Consider the following 9,123-nt stretch of genomic DNA (forward strand, 5'->3'; position numbering starts at 1 on the left):
ATTGGCCACCCAGAAAAGAAATCCAATAATTATAATAACATTAATTGTAGCTGTCATATATTGAGTGCATACTAAGTGCCAGATACTGTGCTAAATGCTTTACATGCAAAATCTACTGAAATTAATCCTTACAAAAACTTTTGGGGGCCAAGTATTATCCCTCCCGTTTTACATATAATGAAATTCCGACTGGATCCTTTAAGCCAATGGTTCTCAAACTGCGGTGTGCATCAGAATCACCCCTGCAGGGCTTGTTAAAACAGATCTTGCTGGGTCCCATCCCCAGGGTCTCTGATTCAGTAGGTCTGGGGCGGTATGGGGGGGAGACCCAATGATTTTTATTGTGACAAGTTCCCTGGGTGATATTATTGTTGCTGGGGGCCATATTTGAGAACCGCTCGTTTCATTAACTTGTTCAGGGTTTCACAATGAGTAGGTGGCAGAGTGAGTTTTCAAATTTAAAAATTTGCATACATGGAAAAATGCACTCTTAACAAATACCCATGTGACTTCAAATTTCCTGTTATCCAACTTTGGAATGCACAGCTGATGTGTGAATTCGTGGTGCACAATGGTTTGGATAGCTACTTGTTTGAGTTAAATGTCCTGACCCGTGAGGTTTCGCAGCACAAAGCAGTTCACAATACCCTCGGAGGAGAGGATTTCAGGAACATTTTTAGGAGGAGCACCAAGTACTTATATCATCGCCACTTAACCACCCAGACCCTCAGCACCTCTGCTGGGGTGCAGGAGAATGCGAGGGCTGTGACCCACTCCAGCTGGAGAACTCATTACGAGTTTCAAGATGGAGCCCAGCTGAGTAAGCCACACCTGGATGCCATCTGTGCCTGAGAGGCCCAGTGTCCCCTTGGTCTCTGACCTGAGAGGACTCTCAAAAGACAGCCCACCTGGACATCCGAGGGTCCTGGATATGTCTCCACTGAATGTCTAAGACCCAGCCTTTCCCACTGTATAGGTGAGCCTCTACCAACCAACCAGCCCAGGAGACCACTGGTACAGGCTCCCATCTAGAATAAGAAGAAGATAAGCTCTGGCTCACATGGTAGGGTTTGGGAACATAGAAGAGAGACCTCCAGAAGCACCTGGTGAAAGACGGGAATGGAGGCAGAGGATGCAGGCACAAAACCAAGATAAAGCCCAAAGTCCCTCAGTGGGTAAAGTAATCCAGCAAAGGGTCATGGGTACCTTCCTCATTTAGTTGCAAATGAAAAGAAGTGGAGTTCAAACACACAGGCAAGATTCACATCAAGGAATGTAAACACTCAGGGACTTGAATAAAAGAGGTGAACGGAGGAAAATAAGTGGTACCCCTGATGGAGACGGAAACTGGTTGGTGAAAGGTTGTGAATTCCTATTGCCATGAGGCAGGACGGAGGAACAGAGAACGCACTGGATTTCTATCAGGAGCCTGGCGTTTTAGTGCTCTGTAGAGAATGGCCCTGCCAATCTTTGAGGGCCCTTCCTTTTCTGACATAGGAAGATACTATTTCCTCATTCTGTCCACTCCCTCACTCATTCATTCATTCATTCATTCAGAAAATGCTTGCTGAGCACATATCATGGAGCAGGTACCCAAGTACCCTTAGAGATATTGGGGGCAGGGATACACGGATCCAAAACCCTGCTCTCATGAACCCTACTGTCTAAGGAGAAGACCAAGATAAAATAAAGGAAGTTACGGTCTCTAATATATCAATTAGGAGGTGAAAAGTGGTATGGAGAAACATAAAGAAGAGAAGGTGATGTGCGTTGTTTCCATCCCCAACAATAATAGCACCATTGATAAGCATGCTTCGCTCACAAAGGATAGAACATGAAGTCAAACTGGCCTAAAGACAAAAGGAAAAATTTCGACTGCACGCAACTCAGAAGTCCAGGGGTTAATAGCTGTAATGGGCACTGCTGTTGGTCCTCCGTCATTCGCTCCATTCACCCTTTCGGACACAACCCGACTTCCACACCAGTAGCTAACTCTTCCCTGTTTAATCTGTGTATTTCTGGAAAGCAGCCCCCCTCCTCCCTGAAAAGCCAGGGCATGAGCCAGTCAGCACGTTCCATTCTCCCCTGATGACAGTGATTGGTTCTCAGGTGGGCAAAGGGTCCAATGAAGCTGAGTTTCTGAAATTTTGCTTGGGATCTTTCACGTAAGATACCACGAGGGCAGAAATGTTACTGGCAGCCATTGTGTAACCATGAGGAGGCCTGCCTCAGAATGTAGTAGAGATGGAAAGAAAAAAGCAAAAACACCTAGGTTCTGGATGATACTGTCCATCCATCGGATAACGCACTCTCAAATGAATTATTCCTGTTTCTAGATTTACAGTTAAAAGAGGCCAAAAAGCCCTTTATGGCTTAGAACCATTTAAGTTGGGTTTTCTGTTCTTTTAAATAGAGAGAGTCCTAGAATTAAAACATCTAGTTCAGAAACAGCTACATCCAAGTGCTCATCAATGACCTCAAAGATCTCTGCACAGTTTTCCTTCTGTGTGGGCTTCCCTCTCAGCCTGGCTCTTCCCATGCTGACCACCAGCAACCTCAGGCCCACGTTGTTTTTTCTGGAAATGCCTGGAAGGTTTTTCACTCATTCTGGCTGAATTAGCTTAGGACATGTATCGATTTCCAGACCAACCACTAGGCCAGGGGGATGGAATACTGCTGACCCTCTCTCGGGGCCAGGGATGCTACCTGGCTCACTAAAATCACATTGTTTGAGAGAATTGGTTCTTCCAAGAAAAATTAAGAAGTTGTTACCAGAAGGGTGAGGCATGGATGCTGGACAATCAGAAGCTATAAAAATTCACTATAATATCTAACTTTTTAAAAAAATGTTTTAATGTTTATTTTTGAGACAGAGAGAAAGACAGGGGCGGGGAGGGGCAGAGAGAGAGGGAGACACAGAATCCGAAGCAGGCTCCAGGCTCGGTGCTGTCAGCACAGAGCCCAATATGGGCCCCGAACCCACAAACTGCGAGATCATGACCTGAGCCAAAGTTGGTGCTTAACTGACTGAGCCACCCAGGTGCCCCTCTAACTTTGGATTTTTGTGCCTCACTTTCCCCATTGGTAAAATGAAGAGTTGAGAGAAAGTGATAACCCACAATGTTTTTTTTTTTTTTACCACCAAGAACCCTCTTACTTGCTCTCCTCTGCTGCCCATGGTGGAGACCAAATTAAATAAAATTTAAAAGATTTAGTCTATCATTCATCCATCATCACTGATACATCCATCCACCATTTGACAAACCTTTGTTGACTTGGGATCATATTAATGAAAGAGATGGGAAGATCCACTCTCTTCAATGAAATCTGAATGGCGGGGGGCGGGGGGGGGAGCATGTCTGCTGGTGCTTTTCTTTCTGGGCTAAAAAGCCAGAAGCTCGATAGAAGAATGTTTTGTGTTCATGTCTCTTCTCTTCTACTTGGAATGGGGCATGTGATACCTGGAGTTGATACAAAAAATCTTGCAACCAGGGGGTGATATATATCAAGGGTCAGCAAGCTGAGCACAGGAGGGACAGGAGGGACAGGAGGGACGGGGGGACAGTCACAGCGTGGGGCCACGATGGTTTGCACCATCCCGGGGTCTCTATATCAAACCTAGACTCATATGCGTCCAGGTTTCTTACTAGGTGAGATCATTCAAAGCTTCATTGTTTCAACCACAGTTAAAAGTGCTCTGTTCCTTGCAGTTAAATGCGTTCCTAACTGATACACTCAGATCCAACAGGTGCCCCAAGCAGCTTGTGGTACGAAAATGTCCAGTGAAACAATAATTGCAAGTGTCACATGTGTCCTGAAGAAGGAGCACAGAGGAAGCACAGGGAGCACGGGGAACTGATCATTCAAAGAAACTGCACTTAACAAGTAATAACGTATTTCTACCATGTTAGAGAATTAGATCAGAGGTTGAAAATGGTTCTTCAAGGACCACACAGTTAATATTTCGGCTTTGCAGCCCTGTAGGCCTCTGTTAGAGCTACTCAGTTCTGCTGGTGTTCTGCGACAGCAGCATAGACAATATGGAAATGAGTGGGCGTGGCTGTGCGCCAACAAAACTTTTTTTTACAAAAACAAGCAGCTGGCTAGATCGGCCTAAGGGCCACACTTCACTTGTTGACTCCTGAATTAGATATACATATCGAGTATTCGATAAAAATGGGCACTCGACTGTGGCTTGTAATACACTCATTAAAATGTGGAAAATCTCTCAAAAGTCTACTTTACAGATTTCCCAATGCCAGGTCTTTAAGCTCACACGTCCTGTGACTCAGCGATTCCTCCATCCCGTCTTCCTTTCCTCCCACAAAAGTGAATTGAGGGGCGGGTCCCCTGGACAGCTGCCCGGGGTGCTAATCTATAAAGAGCTTAACGGGGGAAGTTGGGAAAATAAACATTTGCCTTTCTCTGACAGAAAAATAGACCACCGTACGGTGAAATGGGCAAACACACAAAAATATAACATTTGTTAGCCCTGTAATATTTTTGGTGAGGATTTTTGTAACTAACATACACTGCGAACATACAAAGTAGTTAAGCTCCAAGATGGCAGTCGTGGTTAGCAGAAATTCCGGAAGCACATAATGTGTGGTGTACTGTGATTTACAAGGGATGTGATTTATATTGCAAATATTAAACCTTTTAATATACCTCCCAAGAAGTTTGCTCGGCTCACAAAAGTCACAATAGAATGCCGAAGAAAAACTGAAACTGCCGAAAAGTTGGATATATTTTGTCTGACTTCTTTAAAAAATATATTGATTCTGTTTCCACCAATGCAAGCAAATTGTAAGGAGTTCTGATTCTGGTGGGGGGGGGGTCTTAAAAGAAAATCAGATCTTCTCCACCCTCACTAGCAATATCTTGGACAAATTAAAAAAATGTTTTTTTAGCGTTTATTTATTTTTGAGAGAGGGAGAGAGACAGAGCGTGAGCCAGGGAGAAGCAGAGAGAGAGAGGAAGACACAGAATCCGAAGCAGGCTTCAGGCTCTGAACTGTCAGCACAGAGCCCGACGCGGGGCTCGAACCCACGGACCGTGAGATCATGACCTGAGCTGAAGTCAGATGCTCCACCGACTAAGCCCCCCAGGCGCCCCAAGCTTGGACAAATTTTAAAAGCACAGAGGGTTGAAAAGTCACTGGATTATTGAGCCCTGTGGCTCTCATTAGATTAAGGCCCACGAACTCAACTGCCCGTTGTACCCAGGAAACTTCCAACATGGAATGGGTTGGATCTAGGGAATAGGGAATGCAGAATGGTGGGACTGAGGCATACTGGTGAGCTTATGCCCTGTCAAGAGGAGGCAACCTCTCTACAAAATCCATATAGGATTCCAGTCTGTTGTTTTCCCTGTTAGGAAAAATCTCTAGATCTTTAGAAAATAATTTTAAAGAAGTGTTCAATTTTATAAATTCTGTGCAAACCAAGTAAAACATGGTTGTAGCTCAATCATGCCTTAGACTGTAAGTCTCTCTCCCTTCACACACACGCGCACACACATGCGCGCACACACGCACATCCAGCCACACTCTCTCTTCCAGGCAAAAACCATACATTCCTTCCACACCGTAGTCAGAAGATGCCGGACAATGTTCAGGTCGAGCCATACATCTTAACTGATCGGATTTCTCAACTCTGCTTTTCCCAGACAAGATGAATTGTTGTAGAACAAGGCATCCCTTCCCGTATCTCACGCTCTGGATCTATTAGTGTCGCTATTTATGGAGAGGAGAGAAGAGAGTGATAATTTATACATACATTTGTTTTGTAAAAATTACACTCCAATCCTCTGATTGGCTTGCGTCCCCCAGAATATCACTTCTCTGTGATAGATGGTGTGGTTGCAAGGGGAAATGCTAAATTGGTTAAGAATTTCAAATTTTTATATTGCCGCTATAGCAAACCATGTCATCTACTGAGCATGATTTTTTTCCCCTTCCCAAAATGTCACAAAAAGCAAAGCGATCACAACAATTTACACATGCCAAACACATTTGTCTGATCAACAACATAGAAAGAACTGCAGAAGAAATACCCCTCCTGTACAGAAACGCAGGGTTTAATCTGGTTTTAATACTGAAATATCATATTTTGAAACATTTTGTTTAGGCAGGAGACAAAGCTGGTATAAAGGAGAGGAGTGACAACAACCCTACTCCAGGCACTTAAAAAGTTGGGAGTTGTGAAGCACTTTGGGAAGAAAAAAATACTACATTTACTCATGTTAAAGAAATGTTTCTGCATTTAGTGTAAAAAAAAAATGCTTCCAAGATGATAATGAGCAAAGCAAGATTTCTAAGTTAGGTGCAATCCTAAACTGAGCTGCTATATGCTGCAGGAAGATACTTTGGGGCACTAAATCGTAAGACAAAGTAATTGAATTGTTTGGTGTAGTGGACTCCAGTTGTTTTTGCTATCTAACTTCTATTTGTCTTCCTTATTCAGATAACACCACTTGGAGTTCGATTCTCTCCCATGGTCAGCCATGTTGTTTTTGCAGTATTGACCTTTGCGCCGGCTTATGGGATGGACCCTGACTGGCTAAAGCCAATAATCCTATCCTATTCTATGCCATCTCATCCTACTGGCTACCATGATTTGGTTCATGATGGCAGAAACCCAGTCAGAACAAACGAAACCTGTGTAGAAGTTTTCAAGGGCTTCTGGGAAAAACTAAGGGTCTCTCTCCCCCTTGAGAGCCACTCCTTCTGTGGTCCGCATAGTGTGAAGATATAAAGATGTGAACAGCCTCTTTACTACTAACATGTTAGACCTTGGAACTGCCAACAGGAACCTGTGTGAGGCCTGAAGAAGTAGGTGATGGCTTCTACCACGGAAGGTAGAAGGCAGAAGGAAATATGGAGAGGAACAGAGCTGGTCCTTGATGATACTACATCAAAGTGTTCCTGAAGCTAGCATCATCCCTGGCCTTTTCAGTGATGCAAGTTTACACATCACATTATTCTTCCAACCATTTTGAGCGGGATTTCCTGCCATTTTCATTAGAGGGGCTTCTAACTCAAATTTTGGTTTTGTCAAATCGATGACAGGTTACTACCCTCTCAGTGAGTTATCCTGGGAAAATGGGGTCATACCATGGGTTTCTGCTTCACTATTTTATTTAGTGTGTTGTTTTCAAATGGATACCTTACCTTCTTAAATCATTTTCCTACTAGTCTCCCTGTCCACACTTTATAACGCACATCAAGTACCGCCTTCCCTATGTATTAATTACTGAGCAAGAATTATAAACACTGGAGTTTTATCTCTGTTGAGGCTGCCCCAAGTAGTGGCTAAGAGCACATGTGTTACATTACACAGACATGATTTTGAACCCTGGCTTTATAATTTACTAGCTATCTGACTTTGGACAATTTACCTAAACTCTCTAAGACATTTCTCCCAACCTGTAAAAATATTGTTAATAATAACATCTTGTCTTAGGCAACTTTGTGAAGATAGAATGAGATAATTCATGTATAACGTTTATCATGGTTCTTGGCACAGAGTAAATGCTCAATAAATGTTGCTGCTGTTGTTATTAGTGTTATTATACTTATCAAGGAATCTACCATATTGAAAGAGCCCAATAAATCTAATCTTCTGTTATTAGAAGATTACGAATACTGGCTATATGAGTTGTTTAAAAATTGATGAATGGATAGTTGAATGAATACATGGTAAATCAAAACACGAATGAATGAATGAATGAATGGGAGCTGGAAACTGAGAGGCAAGGCCACAAAGTTACAGGGCTGGGCCAGGGGATAAGCAGGAGGAGGACAGAATAGAAAGCCACCCTGTGCTTTATGTGAATGCCCTTCCCATGATCTGTGTCCCCGTCAGGTGGAATGTTCTGCAGGGCTGCTCCCTTCATACTCTCATTACTGCAGGTCATTTGTCAGGAGCTTTTTGATGGGCAGCTTTACAGATAGCCATAAAGCAGCACTTATGGCCAAAGTCATCATACTTTGTTGAGCTCTGTGCTTAGGGTGTCCACATAATTTTCTCTTTTTTCTCTGGGTTCCTAGTCACTCAGTGCACAGATGGAATTTAGTGTGGATGGCTTAATTCATTCCAGTGGCCCCCCCATAGCCTCTGGGATAAAATTCAAAGGACCTCAAAACCCAAAAGGCCAGTAAGAATAAGTAGGATAATGTGGGCATTTAATGAGTACTTACTTTAGTACAGGCCTAAGACTTGCCAGGTCAAGATAGCTGGCCACTTTGAATGGACCACCCCATCCAACCTTCACAATTGTATATGGCAGCTACACTCATAAGCTCAACATTGCTGATGAAGAAACAGAGACACGTCAAGGTTACATTGCTTATTCAACTTCGCAGGGCTATGGTGTGGCACCGATAGGATTTTATCCTAGCCAGCCAACAGCTGGAACCTCTGCCCAAAGGGCTTTAGTCTTCACTATCATCTACCTTGTGTTGACTCCTACAGCACTTGAAGCTACAAATGCAACTGTCCCTCTCTTGCCTTTAGAGTCCTCCGAAACAAACCCTACTGAAGTGATTTCTTAAAATAAAATTCTTCAAATGTGGCGACATTAGAGTTGCTTTGGGATGATTTAAAGAGCTCATATTTATAGATTTCTTCAAAGAAGAGGTTTTTAAAATTTCTCTTCTTAGTCCATTATCCTCAGTAGCCAATAGATGGGCACTTGGACTATAGTCTAGACCTGGAATTCAAGGGACTGCATGGCATTCTCGGTGTTAGGCATCTGAACTACCCACCTGGTTCTCACAGCCAAGCTTGGCCAGGCTGGCTTTAGCTGGAGTTCTCTTTTAGACATCCTTTTGTCTCAAGTTGGCCAAGAAGGTACGTAATTTGCAGGGCCCCACCCCCCCTACTCCACAGAGCAGATTTAGGTGAGGGATTTGGAGCTGAGAAACAATAAGTTAATAACTAGCACACTGGCAGCTCACCGAAGTTCTCTTAACTCTGGGAAGGGGCTGCAGTCCACGGGGATGGGCCCTTGGCAGTCACTTTTGTGCTGTGTGTATTTGTCCTCTATTGGACAGAGCAAGAACACATGACTCGAGTCAGCCAATCACATTCTGTCTTCCGGGAACGGTCACAGAACCCGAGT

Source organism: Acinonyx jubatus, chromosome A3 (assembly GCF_027475565.1).
Source record: "Acinonyx jubatus isolate Ajub_Pintada_27869175 chromosome A3, VMU_Ajub_asm_v1.0, whole genome shotgun sequence".
Classification (NCBI taxonomy): Eukaryota; Metazoa; Chordata; class Mammalia; order Carnivora; family Felidae; genus Acinonyx; species Acinonyx jubatus.